This window comes from Astatotilapia calliptera, chromosome 7, assembly GCF_964374335.1.
Source record: "Astatotilapia calliptera chromosome 7, fAstCal68.1, whole genome shotgun sequence".
Lineage (NCBI taxonomy): Eukaryota > Metazoa > Chordata > Actinopteri > Cichliformes > Cichlidae > Astatotilapia > Astatotilapia calliptera.
The window spans coordinates 38705621-38721736 of NC_137428.1; the positions used below are offsets into that span (position 1 = coordinate 38705621).

General features: G+C 42.3%; 1 protein-coding gene across 2 annotated transcripts in view; it reads right to left on the reverse strand.

Moving 5' to 3' along the window:
• Window positions 1-16116, reverse strand: part of LOC113026100 (uncharacterized) — a 44435-nt gene continuing 28319 nt past the window's right edge. For both annotated transcript variants that reach the window (XM_080303634.1, XM_080303635.1), the window contains 2 exons: window positions 473-530; window positions 1-238 (listed from right to left, as the gene is read on the reverse strand). The gene's annotated coding sequence lies outside the window, so the exon portion shown is untranslated. The remainder of the gene's footprint in view (window positions 239-472; window positions 531-16116) is intronic.

Below are 16116 nucleotides of genomic sequence, written 5' to 3' on the forward strand. Positions count from 1 at the left end.
AGTCTTTGAGTATTTCAGTTTGCAAGACAGACAGCAGCGTGGAAATGCACTTTGGATATGTGGGGTGGAGGGCATAGTAATATGCCATCAGATAGAGCAGTCCCTCATTAAGATCCTTCCGGTTAAAAGTGCTCACCGGTGTGGTTCCAACAGCTATCATGCAATTGCCTTCAGAGACAAGCAGAAGTGGACAAGCCAGGGGTCGCTGACGCAGGTAGCCTTCAGGGTCTTCTGAAGTCTACATGACAGAAAAAAAAGAGGATTAGAACAAGACCGTAAGAAACACAATTTTTGAGTTGCATTACAGTATAAAATAGATCAACTTTTTTTGTAGGTTTTTATTAACATCAACATGTTATGGGGATCTGAACTTTAAGAATATTTGACTGACTCCACAGTAAAATATATAAAATGAAAACATGAGTAACTGCAAAATTCAACAATATATACACATAGAATATTGCAGCCTTACCTTTAGGACATGGAAAAAAGCCTCACTACAGATGTCCAGCTTCTTAGGTGGTACTGTGCTGGAAGGGAAAAGCACGGGAAGGGCTCTGAACACAGCTGCTGCATGTTAATCATGTGATTTGATCATGTGATTTACAGCAGGACACAACTTAATGATGTTTTTCTACTACAGGATTTCTGGGTTTATGTGTGAAGAAACTGTGTTTACAGGTTATGAGTTGGTGATGCTGTTACACTGTGTTTTTGGGAAAATGTGAAGGTTACTTTGATGATGTGAATAACATTCTTTCCACAGCTATGGATGGCTAACTTTATGGTCTTTTTATAGCACCTCTGGAACCTGTCGACCTGCGCCTGGTCACCAGGATGATTTATGTGTGTTGCTAATGTTTGTTTTTCTAAGAGTGCATGTAGAGGATTCAGCAGAGACGGACATGTAACATGAGAAAAACAAATACGAGATGCAGTGTTTATGGAATAGTTTCATATGGGAGTCATTAGCGGGCCACTATTGAGCTCCTAGTGATAGATGAGTGGAGTGACTTTGCTTAAGAGAAGTCACCGATTACATTAATGTTGACTGAGTACATGGGATGATCCATGTCTGAGGCAAATTATGGTAATAATTGTAGTTTACTGATTTGAGAAAACCTGCACATGATACTTGTCTTGCTGATGTTGAATACTTATTACCCTTATGATACAATTGTTTATAAGCGTGAAGTTTGATTTCACTTCCAGATCTTGTTTTCCAGGCCATGGTGGTGTGTATGCAGGCTCCTGGCAGAGCCGGGTGTTAAGCAAACTTAATATGCAAAACCGATTGACATCTTTTATTGCAGGATTATAGGTCCAGGGTGGTGCTGCTCCAGAGGAGGAGACGCCCTGATGTTGCCTGGGACGTGATCTAGCTAACTTTTTCTTTAAGACAGGAATCTGATTTTGATGAGTTGACTCATGGGAGTGTCCATGCGTCAAGAGGAGGGGTCCAGGATTAACATGAAACAATGAATTAATTAACATTAAACTAAGTTGATTTTTGCAGCGATTTGTGTGATTAACAGTTCATTTATGGGTATCAAACCTATGCAAGTGGTGCATCCATGTTGAGATGAGGCTTTGATGGCCTATAAGTGAAGTTCACTGAACTAAAGAATGTGGTTTGATGATTGTTGACATGCTCTCCAAATAGAAGTTTTTCCTCCTAGCAAGGAAATACAGGTGCAGCAGTAATCTCCTGAGAAATCTTCAGAGGCCCAGTGAGAAACAAGAACCATTCCAGGCATAGCTGACAGCCCAGGCAGTGGTTGAGGTCAAAGGTCGGGCTGGTTGGGGCCCATCATGAGATCAGACTTTGGAGCCACAGCAAGGACCATGAAACTGCGTTTGAATGAGAGCTGTGCCAAGGGGGATTTCCAGAGGCCAACAGAGGAGATTGTGGACAACAGACGGGCACCTAACGGATGAGGGGAGCGTGCCAAGCTCCATCGACAGCGCAGAGGGAGTCTAAGGATGACATCATGATTCTGTGAAAGCACGGGAACCAGAAGCTATGGTGGTGATGACAGCAGTTTCCTATGAACATCACCTAATGCTGTGTCACTATACTGTGCATATGATGCCACACTGAAGACTGCTGGGATCATAACAGCAGTAAGATAACTGGACCCAGCACCCTTTCCACAGAGGGGTTTTTCTGCAGAGGATGGACAGTAGAAGAGCCATAAGTATATCCACGACAGAACAAAGGCAAAATCGGCAAATACAGACTATTATGTCTGTTCCCATATGCCCAGCACATCAACACACCCCACACTATATATAGGGGCAGGGATAGCTCAGTAGGTAAAGTGGTCGCCCCATGATCGGAAGGTCGGCGGTTCGAATCCACTTAACGGCTACCCTGAGGTACCCCTGAGCAAGGTACCGTCCCTACACACTGCTCCCCGGGCGCCTGCTTAGTGGGCTGCCCACTGCTTCACTGAGTGAATGGGTCAAATGCAGAGAAAAACAAGTAATTTCCCCATGGGGATCAATAAAGTATCCATTATTATTATTATTATTATTATTATTCCTGGACCAACTCCCAGGGAAGAACTACTCCATGATACTAGCAGAGAAAGGGGGACTTTGCGTCCTCTTCAACAACACCTGCTGCACTTACATAAAGACGATGTACATTCATCAAACATGACTGACGCCCTGAATGCTTTGAGACAAATCCAGCAGGCCCAAAATCAGGACTATGTAAGTGATACAAGTGACTGGTTTTGTTGGCTCTAAACTGGCTCCTGGTTACAGGTGCTAAAAGGACGACTCATCGGAGTTGGGATATTTTTACTTTTAATTTGTGTCTTTGTAACGTGTATACTGTCATGTCTAAAACTCATGATTAACCGCATAATATTTTACACTGTTGGTGCATATACAGCCGTGACAAATGATGATGATGACCCCGACCTGTTGGAACATGAAGACTTTGTGTGATTAATGACGATGTGACAGAAAATGTACAACAAGATGTTACATACTGATATCTCACTTAAAGTTATACTGACAACAGGAGGGAATGTCAATGGAAAATTGTACTTAGTAGTCAGTATAATGTTTTAATGATATAAGTTTGCATATGGTAGAATACTGCATGTAATCATTTGTGTTTAGAAGTATATAGTTGGTGGCATATTGAAAGAATGTCTCATCCTAGGAGGTCTGTAACATTCCAGGGTGTTCTGGCGTTCACCCGCACATCCTAGGAGTATGGGAGAGGTCGTACCTTGTCTTATTGTTTTACGCTATATAAATACAGGCCATTTACCATTTTACCATTTACGGTAGGATTAACGTAGCTATGTCAGTTTTAGTCTAAGTGCTTTTTTACATATAGATGAACTGTTGGATTTTCCAGACCAGCAGGTTAAGGGAAGTCGTTTATGGGGTCACACTCTGACACACACACACACATTCCAATGTAAGGAACAAGCACCCACTGAAGTGTATAAATAAAAGACCAGGGCAGTCCTCAGCAGAGATGGGCAGTAACGCGTTACTTGTAACGTTACTTGTAACGTGTTACTGTAATCTGATTACTTTTTTCGAGTAACGAGTAAAGTAAGGGATTACTATTGCAAAAACGGTAATTAGATTACCGTTACTTTCCCGTAGGAACGCTGCATTACTGCGTTACTAAAACCGTGATTTTTTGCGAGAATGTCTCACGACAGTGACGTAAGCGAGTGCGACGTTCGTGGCAACAGCTGTGTGCAGATCAACAATGGATCACGTATCGATTGTGGGAGAGAGTATGAGCGTGCAGCGTTTAAAGCGTGGAAGTACTGACCTTACTTTGAGTTTGATTCCATAAAAAGTGACAAAAACATTAGCGTCATCGTGCGTGGGAAGAAAACTTATTTTTACAGCGAAAAACCCCTAAACTTCCAAGCAAGCACCAAGTGTGCTATGACGTAATGGGAAACTCACAGAGAAACTCGCGGATTCTTCAACTGACCGCGGCACACCTGCACCAGGGTAAACCTCCGCCTACCGTAGTCCTGCTTTACAGGTGAAAATAGAGCAACAGGACTGCTAGTCTTTGACTTTATTTATGTTCTGCTGTGTTTTACTTGCATCTATTTGAAAGACTGAGTGTAAACACAAAAAATATTTTATTTTATGTGCTGGAATGTGTAGAAAATAGGTTTAAATGTTAAACTAATTTCTTCCAGTCAGAGGATGTTGCATATAATTAAATTTTTGCTTGATGCATAAAGTTAAAAGATTAAAACTAATAAAACAAGTTTTAAAAAGAGACTTTTCCATTTGATTACATTTTGTATGATGGATTATGCAGTAAAAGTAGAATTGGGCTGAAAGATCTATCGCTTTATCACCTCTTCAGGTTGTAAATCGTGTTTTTAAAAAGTAACTAAGTAACTAAGTAATTAATTACTTTTGAAAAGAAGTAATCAGTAAAGTAACGGGATTACTTTTTTGGGGAAGTAATCAGTAATTAGTTACTGATTACTTTTTTGGGGAAGTAATCAGTAATTAGTTACTGATTACTTTTTTCAAGTAACTTGACCAACACTGGTCCTCAGTGCTTAGTCTCTGAGCCTCACTCTTGGTGTGTGAGCTCAGGAGGCTGCCCTTGCTAGCAAGAAAATCTGTGTGTTTCTGTTCTCTGATTCTCTACTGAAGAAGAGTTTTAGAATATATCTCTTAACATAAGTCAAGTGATAAATGCTAAGTAAACTAGGAAATCATAGAGACACTAGGAATATAACAAATGCTGGATAAACGAAGAAATCACAAAGAACACTTGAAATGTAAGAAATGCTAGAAAACATAGGAAAACGTGAAAAATACTTTAAAAAAAACATAAAACACAAGCTTTACTAGAAACACAAGGAGCATTACTAGAAGCACAAGAAATGGTGAGGGTAAAAAAACAACTAGGAAAGGAACATTGGAAATATGAGAAATGCAATAAAAACTCAAGAAGCAATCAGGAAATTTCAGAAAAACAAGGAAAATTGGAAACTGGAAAGGAAAACACAAAGAGCATAACAAACACAAGAAATTCTGGAAGAACTAGAAATTCTAGGAAAATACAAGAAATGTGAAAAATGACAGGAGTGATTGGATAGCAGAACACAGGTGATATGGACTAGGAAAGGGAAGGTAATCAAAAAACACAGAAAGAAACACAAAAAGAGCAATTCTTTGTATTGACAGGAATTTAAACACAAAACCAGGACAATTAAAGTTTCTCTTGGTATTTCATACGTATAACCCAGGTTATCCCAGAATGACCATGTTCCAAAGTCTCAGAATCTGTGGATTATTACTCTCAGTAATCAGTAATTCAGTGGCATTTAAAGTCAGATTATTGTGGAGGAAAGTCTAGGCTAGTCACCGCTCTTTGGCCTTCAGGAAATTTTTGCAGAGTGTTTGTGTCATCCTGCATCAGGGTAGTCAGTTAACCTGTAGCCCTGGGTCTCTTCACCACAGAGATATGTTTAATGTGGCACCCACCTCTTCATTTGGCCATAAAAACCATAATCAGGCTGACCAACAGCGCACTGCTTCGAATGTGGCACTTTATTTCTATCGCAGAGACTTCAGCATGAGGAGGACGCTATTCCCCTGCTGTTTCAGACTCAGAGCAGCAGGACTGTCTGGTGTCTAAACAGCAGAATGGCAGAGGTGGTATGCCAGAGACATTAACACGAATGCACTCAAATAGATGTTTCAAAGAGGAGCTAAACCGTCAGCGTTTGCTTAAAGCACATACAATAAAATCTGTGCTTTCATATGCAAGAAAGGACTAAAAAGACAGATAGTGATGAACCACAAATAACTGCAAAATTATCTTTTCACTCCGTGATCCCCCTCAGCTGTATACTTTGTGTCTCCATCCACCTCATCATATTAATTTATCAAGTCCACTCAAATACAATCATATTGGCAACACCTCTGTAATTCACATATGAACATATGCTGGTGAATAAGACGTTTTTGAGGAACTCCTATCTTTCTTTCCAAGAGAAGAATAGATGACTACATTAACTGTGCATTCATTTGGGGTTGTAATTCCTAACTGGGAAAACTGCTACCACTCCATTGCTTTAAAGAAGTGTGAAATAAATTCCCACGTCTTATTTGCTGTGCCCAAGTCATTTCTACTGAATCAATTCAGGTCAGTGGCGTCAGGGCAAAAGTAGCATACAAATCCAGGGAACGTTTAAAGCAAGGGTGGGCAATTCATTTTCCCATGGGGGCCACAAGAGAAACTGGGACTGCTGTGGAGAGTCACATCAATAAGATGAACTCATTTATGCTGATTATTATTATATAATTTGATATATTTTTATAAGCCCATTGGTGTGGCCTACCATAGCAGTCCTAACAGTTTGTATATTGCCCACTTCAGATTTGGAGGATAGTACTGGGGTTGGTACTTGGATACTAGTGCTAGTATTGTTAAACATCTGAAGAAAAAGAATGAAAATTCAGTCTTGCTTGTAGTTTGTGGTTAATCATAAGGGAATTGACAGTAAAAATGTTGATAATAATACAGGTCCAAACTTTTTGTATGAGTACAACATGAAAGAGCAAAGAGTAATATCTACCTTATCCACATGTAGAATCTTGCTTCCACTTGACAACTGCACCTTATTTGGTCCATAAACCGGAGAAGTGCTACTTTGGGGTGGTGTTTAAGTTGTCTATTGTTTCCCTTTTATTGGTTTTGGCTTTAACCACTTTCTTCAAAGTTGTGATTCACTGAACGTGAATCACACGTGAATGATCGTGCCTGCTTTGATTTAGATATTGATATTGCTGCAAGTCACTGGACTTCACTAACATTTTCATTGTCACCACATCTCCTAGTCTTCCTATGTGTTCATCCCTTTAACTTCATACCATTAAAATAATAATAATTTTTTTAATGTCATTTGTCCTGATGGTGATGCTAAAATACCGAAATCACAAGTATTAATGCACAACGGCAGCTGCAGGATGGGAAACAAAGTTAGAACAGCACTAGTTGTGAGATGCTCTGAAAAACCTATTCCCATTTCACTGTCTGACCCTTTAATGTACCCCCTGATGTTTAAACAGGTCCACAGGAGAAACTCAAACAGTCCGATTAAGTCTTTTACTACTTACAGTACTTTGGGAGCTCCTTGTAAATGTGTTTGTTCTCCAAACCCCTGGCAGATTTTCAACAAGCCCAGTAACACCATTCACTTTACTGTTTTTAATTGGTACTATTTACGAACAATTGCAAACAGGAAAGATTCATATGATAACTATTGAAGTAATGATCTTTTCAATGTTTCAGCCAAAAAGGAGAGCAGAAAGGTGCAGAAGACATCTATTTTAGCATCAAATCTTGCCACTACCGGGTCATTAGGGACACTTCTGTGACCTCCTTGGTATTGGTTTAAAGAGATTTTGGTCACAGAGAACAGCAGAATTTGATGCCCTGGAATGAGAACATGTTGCTCTATCACAAAATTTATTTTTGTGGTGAAAACAAAAATGAAAGATTACTCGAGCAATGAATAAAATTCAGGGCTCTAAAATATGCTAATCAGCAAAATGATCTCCATGGAACTCATGAGTCTTTGGCTTCCCTCTCACAATTAGTTCCACCAACAATTCTTATATGAATATACTGCATATTTCTGTATGCTTTTGATAAGTGGATATTATATAGGCAGATAACACAGATAACAATTACTTGCGTGGGTTTGTTATGTATCCAGTTTTGTGAGCGGAGCACAGCATCAAGGATACAAGTCAGAGAAAATGGTTCATGAAGGTTTTGTCAAAGAGCAAGAAGGAAGGGTCGGGGGGGAGGCCTGTAATGCTGCTGGACTTGTTTGACAAGTTCGATGGTCAAACAAGTCCAGCAGCATTTCCACTTGTTAGGAAACTGATCAATTCGAAGGCCACAGACTCATTACCTCGCCCACGTAATACTGAGACTGTCTCTGACATTTACTGTATGGACTCTGCAGCAAAATTACCTTCACAACCTGTAATCAGACAGTGGGCCAAACACACCAATTTTGTCAGAAGAAAAGGAAACCGTGTAATTTCTTTTTCTATTTTCACAATCACAGAACAATTTTGTATGGTTTTCTCTGAATGTGGGTCACAGAGCTGTCACATTTAGTTTCTTTGGATGATGATAATGGTGATGATTGCAAGGATGACATTAAATGTACAATATTTCATGATTTGAATATGAATTTTCAGAACATAAGACAATAGAAATGTTAACTAAATATTAAAAGATTCTTTAAGATCATATGGTTTAAGGTAGGTCTAAAGCATATCCTGCTTTATCTCCATTTGGGCATCAATAAATATTTATCCTGATTTTAATTTACCCTGTAAACCTTCCACTACAATAAAAAATAAATACTAATAATAGTAGTAGTAGTAATAATAATAATAATAATAATAATAATAATAATAATAACAACAACAACAACAACAACAACAACAATAATAATGAACAAATAAATAAATAAATAAAGACTAGACTAACTAAAACTAACAACTGATACCATAAACTCCATCCATCCATCCGCTTATCCTTTTCAGGATCGTGGGGGGTACTGGAGCCTATCCCAGCTGTTATGGGGCGAGAGGCGGGGTACAGCCAGTTGCAGGGCTATTGCACAGAGACAGACAACCATTTGCACTCACTCCTGCATTCACACCAAGTGGCAATTTGGATTAATCAATTAACCTATCCCCACAAACTGCATGTCTTTGGACGGTGGGAGGAAGCCGGAGTACCCGGAGGGAACCCATGCAAACATGGGGAGAACATCCAAACTCCACACAGAAAGACCCCGGCCTGATAATGAAATTGAACTCAGGACCTTCTTGCTGTGCAGCAACAGTGCTAACCACCGTGCTGCCTGTGGGATGTGCCAGGATATAAAATCCTGTGGGATTTAAAATATATTTCAATATGAAATCCCCCATGATTTTATGTTTATGGATCTTCAGCCAATCCATCTACTGTTCACTGGAGCCTCATCAGACATGCTCTCAGTGGAAGGGTGGCTGTGAAGAAGCCATTCTTAAGGCAAGGGAATGGAGAAAAGGCTGAGGTACAGCATTACACAAGACCTGTACTGGAAATCTGTGGCAGCAGGTCTGATGGAGTGATCAATCCAGTCTGTACGGAGAAGGGCAGTTGAGAGGTCCAGCACTGTGTGCCTTCAAAATCAAATCAAATCAAATCACTTTTATTGTCACATCACATGTGCAGGCACACTGGCACAGCACATGCGAGTGAAATTCTTGTGTGCGAGCCCCACAAGCAACAGAGATGTGCAAACACAACAACACAAACGAGCAAAATACAAGAATGGCCAACCTGAAACTAATAAATATATGTACAATTTAAAATAGTGTATGCATTTCTGGATGTGTATACTAAATATTTTCCTACGTGTGTGTGTGTGTGTGTGTGTGTGTGTGTGTGTGTGTGTGTGTGTGTGTGTGTGTGTGTGTGTGTGTGGATACACATTTTTACAAATTAAATAGTAAAAAAATAAAAAAATAAATAATAATAATAATAATAATAATAATAAAATATATAAAATATACAGAGTTGAATATGTGCAAAACAAGTGGCATTTATATACAGTGTGGAGTGCATAATGTCAGCCATCTATAAAACAGGGTGGAGACTCTATTGTGGTTTAGGGGTGCATTTCAGCCAGTGGTGTTGCAGATCTTCTCAAACTGACATAATTACAAATGAAGAAAAGTACAGATGCAGATCCACCATGGAATTCCATCTGGAAAATGTCTGACTGGCAAGGGCTTCCTTTGTAAGTTTGACAATGATCCCAAAAACACTGCCAATGCAGTAAAAGCATGCCTGCATACACACAATGGAACACTATAATTTGTATTGTATTTATTTAAATTTTTACTTTTTAATTATTTTATTTGCATTTTTTTAATCACTCTCTTATATTTAAATGTTCATTTGCTATTTCATCTAGGGTTTGAGAGTAACGAAATTTCTATTCTCTGTATGTCCTGTACATGTGGCAGAATTGACAAATAAAGTTGACTTTGACTTTGACTTGATTGGTTATCCTCCCCAGACCTCAACATTACTGAAGCAGTGTGGGATCATCTTAACAGACAAAAGAACAAAAGGCAGCCAACATCCAAAGAAGAGCTTTGAATGTCCTTCAAGAAGCCCAGAGAACTATTCTGAAGGCTGTATTGAATAATAAGAAAAGGTTGTTAGACCAAATACATACTAAAGCTTGAAAACTCTGAAAACCCTGTAATGGCTTATGCAAACATGAATGGAAATTTGCTGCACCCATTTCCAATTTTTCTACCAAAATATAAAGACACAAAGGGTGACTCAAGACTTTTGCACAGCCCTGTATATTTGTGAAGATGCATAAAATCTGAGCAGCAGCAGAGACATGAGCCTGAGGCTCTGGTTTATAGCTGAGCGGTCATCTTGTAGCTCAGCTGACATAGCATTTGTTAAATGATGGTTGCCTTGGAGTGACAGGTCAAATGGCCTCATTGGCCCAGTCTGGAATGAGGAGGAGGATGATGAAGGGGTGGGGGAGGTGGAATGTCGGAGGGAAGAGGGCAGTAGGAATCAGACCCTGTGGTTCATCAGCATCTGTCAAATCATCCACTCATCAAATATTGAACAGCGTAAAAGATGTGAAGCACTGACACCAGAGTGGGGGAAGGCTGACAAGCCATTTGCAGTATTTAATGCCAGTTTCTGTTCTTCCATATTCATCATGAGGGATTCTTTCGGGTGCGAGAAATCCACTCCACATAAAATATGTGACCATGGAATTGAGCTTGTGTGGAGCTCATGCTCCAAACACTGACTGAACTAGTTAAAGCAACCATGTTCAGCTACTGCAGTGTTACTACAAATATAGACAGACATGTACACTAAACGCAGCGCGTCTTTGGCTTTCTCCCAGGGTGTCATATGAGAAGACTATTTTAGAACCTTCCAGCCAGAAGGAAAAAAAATGATTATAAAAATGAACAAACATTAATTTAAACAAAAGCCAATAGAAATGTTGTGAGGGAAGAAGCACTAAGAGACAAATGTTACACGTCGGATGAGACAAATGACATCAAACCTTCCACTACCGAATCAAATACACTCACCTGACACATTATTAGGTTGTGACAACCCACTGCCCCCTGCCTTCCTTTTGGCTCATGTGTGTTTGCAGGCATTGGAGAGGCGGAGTTCCCGTTTACAATCAGTGACACTGGCAACACCAGTGTGCCAGGACTCTATATAAAAAGCCTTTAGGGCATAGTTTTGGTTGGCTCTGAGACACCAGGTTGGACTTTGGCTGCGTTAGGTTTGGTTTTTGCTTTTGACACCATTACATGCATCATCTTCCACTCATCCATTCTTTTACACACTACTCGTGGTACTGATTAAACACACCACTGTTTGTTTTTGACAGTAGGGTTTGTTTTCTGTTTTATTTGTTTAAAAGAATAAAGCAGCTTGGAATACATTCCTAACCATGTCCGTTTTTTGTTTTTTTTTCTGTCATGACCATACGGCCCGGTTCGTGACATAGGTACACATTGCTAGTACTGGGTCGGCCGTTTTTTCTTCATGAGTGTCTTAATTCCTTACATCACAGATTCAACAAGGAGCAGGAAACATTCCTCAGAGGTTTGGTCTATATTGATGCTAAAATATACTGACACAGTTGGTTCAGATCCAAACCACATCACAAAGGTGCTCTATTGGCCCTATAGTCTGGTGACTGCTGAGGCCATTTCAGTAGAGTGAACTGTTCGAGAAACTAGTTTGAGATCATCTGTGCTTTGTGACATGATGTGTTATCTTGTTGGAAGCAGCCACCAGAAGATGGGAATACTGTGAATGTAAAGGGATGGACATGATGAGCACCCAGGTATGGTCTGGTGACTGCTGTAGTCTCCTTTGAGATTCGATGTTTTGTGCATTCAGAGATGCTCTTCTACATACTTTGGCTGGAACAGCTTGAAGCAGTCTGCATGCACTCCTCTTACCTCTTACACATCATCAAGATGGCGCTGGAGTGACGGCAGCCTTTCCAAGTAGCTCTGCAACACCGCACCTTTTTTGTTAACTTTAACTTTTTTAGACTAGGCTTTTCAAACTTTTTTTCACCTTCCTCTACTTATACCTCTTAGATATAGCGATACAAGATGGATAATGCACTTTTCAAAACTTCTGGAACCAGCTCCTTCATCTATTCGAGAGCGGAGCTGCTGGCACTAAGAACAAAGGGACAGACCGGCATGCGACACAACATCCCGGCCGAGCTAAAGAGGAGCTACAGAGGCTGCAAAGCTGGAGCGAGGAGAGCGGATCACTGGAGGCGATTCAAACCATCAATCCCGACAGTGATCATGGGCAACGTGAACTCGTTACAGAATAAGATTGACGAACTGTGCGCTCTGAACAACCACAGACTATACCGTGAGTGCAGCTTGTTTATCTTCACGGAGACGTGGCTAACCGAGCTAACGCCGCAGGCTAACGTAGACCTATGCGGTTTCACATCCGTGAGAGCCGATAGGGACACGCAGGCCAGCGGAAAAAGCAGAGGTGGGGGACTCATTGTCTACGTTAACAACAGATACTGTAACCCTGGACACGTCTCCGTTAAAGTTTCGGTATGCCGTCCGGACCTGGAGCTGCTAGCTGTTAGCTTGCGGCCATATTATCTACCTCGGGAGTTCAGTCATGTGATCTGTGTGTGTGTTTACATCCCTCCGAGGGCCGACGCAACAGCTGCCTGTGAGAAAATACACACAGTCACAGCAAGACTTCAGACACAAAACCCCGAGGCTTTCATTATTATATCTGGAGACTTTAACCATGCCACACTGGATTCTACTCTGGCTGCTTTTCACCAGTTTGTGAATTGTCCCACAAGGAGCAACAGGACAATTGACCTACTGTATGCTGATGTGAGAGATGCATACAGAGCCACCCCCCACTAGGGAAGTCAGACCACAACCTGGTTTACCTACAGCCACAATACACACCCCTCGTCCAAAGGCAGCCTGTCACAACGCGCTCCATCCGGAGATGGACCCCAGAAAAGGAGGATGCTCTGAGAGACTGCTATGACACCACAGACTGGGATGTGCTCCTGAGCCCACATGGTGAGGACATAGAGGGGGCGACACACTGTCTTACAGACTACCTCAACTTTTGTGTGGACACAGTCGCCCCTGCTAAGACGGTACGGTGTTATCCTAATAACAAACCGTGGGTAACACAGGAAGTCAAAGCTGTCCTCAACATGAAGAAGAAGGCTTTCAGGAGCAAAGTGAAGGAGGAGATGAAAGCAGCACAGCGGGAGGTGAAACGCTGCCTGAGGGAAGCAAAGGACACCTACAGGAGGAAGGTGGAGCAGAAGTTGGAGAGGAACAACATGAGGGAGGTCTGGAATGGTGTGAAAACCATCACAGGCCACAACACCAAGAAAAGCACAGTGGGGGGGACTGTGGAGAAGGCAAACGAACTCAACAACTTCTTCAACAGGTTTGACCAGCCCACAACCCCCCCACCCTCACCCTCACCTTCACTACAGAGTCCTCTCCCCACTCTCCTGCCTCCCTCGCTTCCCCCCCTTCCTGACACCATGACACCCCCCTCCTCCAATCCCTCTCTCAGCAGCAAGACATCTCCCCCCCTCCCCTCCTCCCAAACATCTCCCAGTGTCACAGTGGATCAGGTCAGGAGGCAACTGAGGAAGCTTCGCCCCAGAAAGGCAGCAGGCCCAGACAAGGTGTGTCCTAGGATGCTAAAGGCGTGTGCTGCTGAACTTGGGGAGCCGCTACAACGAGTCTTCAACCTCAGTCTGCGACTGGGGAGAGTGCCCGCCCTATGGAAGACATCCTGCATCGTCCCGGTCCCCAAAAAGAACCGGCCCAATGAGCTGAATGACTTCCGACCGGTGGCACTGACGTCACATCTTATGAAGACTCTAGAGCGGCTCTTCCTCAACTTCCTCCGACCACAGGTACAACATGCCCAGGACCCACTACAGTTTGCATACAAGGCGGGTGTCGGAGTGGAGGATGCCATCCTGTACCTCCTACACAGAGCCCACTCACACCTGGATGGGGGAAAAGGCACGGTCAGGATACTGTTTCTTGACTTTTCCAGTGCCTTTAATACCATCCGGCCCTGTATGCTTCAGGAAAAACTGAACAGGATGGAGGTGGACCCCTGCCTTGTGGCTTGGATCTCCGACTACCTCACCGACAGACCACAGTACGTCAGGCTGAAGGACATCACGTCTGACACTGTGGTCAGCAGCACAGGAGCACCACAGGGAACTGTGCTGTCCCCTCTTCTCTTCACCCTGTACACCTCTGACTTCTGCTACAACTCTGAATTATGCCACATTCAGAAGTTTGCAGATGACACGGCCATCATGGGGTGTATCTGGGATGATCAGGAAGAGGAGTACAGAAGTCTGGTGAGGAACTTTGTCGCATGGAGTCACACAAACCACCTGCAACTCAACACCTCAAAGACTAAGGAACTGGTTGTGGACTTCGGGAGGTCCAGAGAAGGTCCACTGCCGGTTCAGATAGAGGGGGAGGAGGTGGAGGTGGTCAACAAGTACAAGTACCTCGGGCTGTGGGTGGACAATAAACTGGACTGGTCATGCAACACAGAGCACCTGTATAAAAAAGCCCAAAGCCGACTGTACTTCCTCAGGAGGCTGAGGTCTTTTAACATCTGCAGGAAGCTCCTGAGGATGTTTTACCAGTCGGTGGTTGCTGGAGTACTTTTCTATGCTGTGGTGTGCTGGGGGAGCAGCACAGCAAAGAGGGACTCATCCAGGCTGGAGAAACTGATCAGGAAGGCTAGCTCTGTGGTCGGCATGAAGCTGGACACTCTGGTGACAGTGGCAGAGAAAAGGACATTAAAGAAACTGATGGACATTATGAACAATGCTGGGCATCCTCTGCACACGGCCATAAACAATCAGAAGAGTCTGTTCAGTGACAGGTTGCTTCTCCCCAAGACAAGAACTAACAGACTTAAAAACTCCTTTGTCCCACACGCCATCAAACTGTTTAACTCCTCTCTGGAGGGGAGAGGGAGGGGAAACAGGAGGACAAAGGAGGGGGGAACAACTAAGCTGTAGTGCCTCTTCACCTCACTGTACAATACCTTGTGCAATACTTTTTGTAAATAGTCAACAGTGCAATAGACTCAATACTTGAAATGTGCAATTCACTTGTATTTTTATTTTTTATTCCTATTTATTCTATTTATCCCCTTTGTATATTATATGTGTGTGTGTGTGTGTGTGTGTGTGTGTGTGTGTGTGTGTGTGTGTGTGTGTGTGTGTGTGTGTGTGTGTGTGTGTGTGTGTGGAATATATAATAAGGCTTGGGGACATTTTTGGAATTTCATAGAGGATGTAGGGCTAATGGAACGTCAGTGTCATGGTCCTGGGCCATGTGGGCCCAGTATTCTTAGTTTCTTGTATTTTTGTATTTCGTTCCTTGTTTAGGCCATATTTCCTAAGTTGTCCTGTTGTGGTGTTCCTTATTTGACTTCCCCTTGTGACTTTTATCCCCTGTGTGCCCCTCTATGTATCTGTGAGCCCTCATCTCCCCTCCTTGTTTCATTCCATGTTTCCCCAGCCCACTATGCCCGTGCTCTCTCTCTCCTCCTGTTTGCACCTGTGTACTTCCTGTTTTACTTTGACAGTCTCCCGTCAGTGTTGTTTACTCCTGCCATGTCTTGTCATGTTTATCTGTGTCAGCTGTGTTCCCATGTGTGGCCACTTTCCCTGATCATTCCTCTTGTGTATTTAGTCTCTGTGTTTCATGTAGTCTGTGTCGCGTCGTCTGTGTTACCACCCCCTGTGTTCCATATCTCCAGCCATAGCTTTTTCTTAGTTTATGTCCAGTTTAGGTTTTCTGTTTGAACTATTACCCTTATACTGCCCTCGCTCTGGTTTGTTCTGTTATCAGCCATAATAAAAGGCTCGCTTTTGTTTAATCCACTCCTGTATCTTCGCTTGTGTTCGCGTCTGGGTCCAACACACACATTCC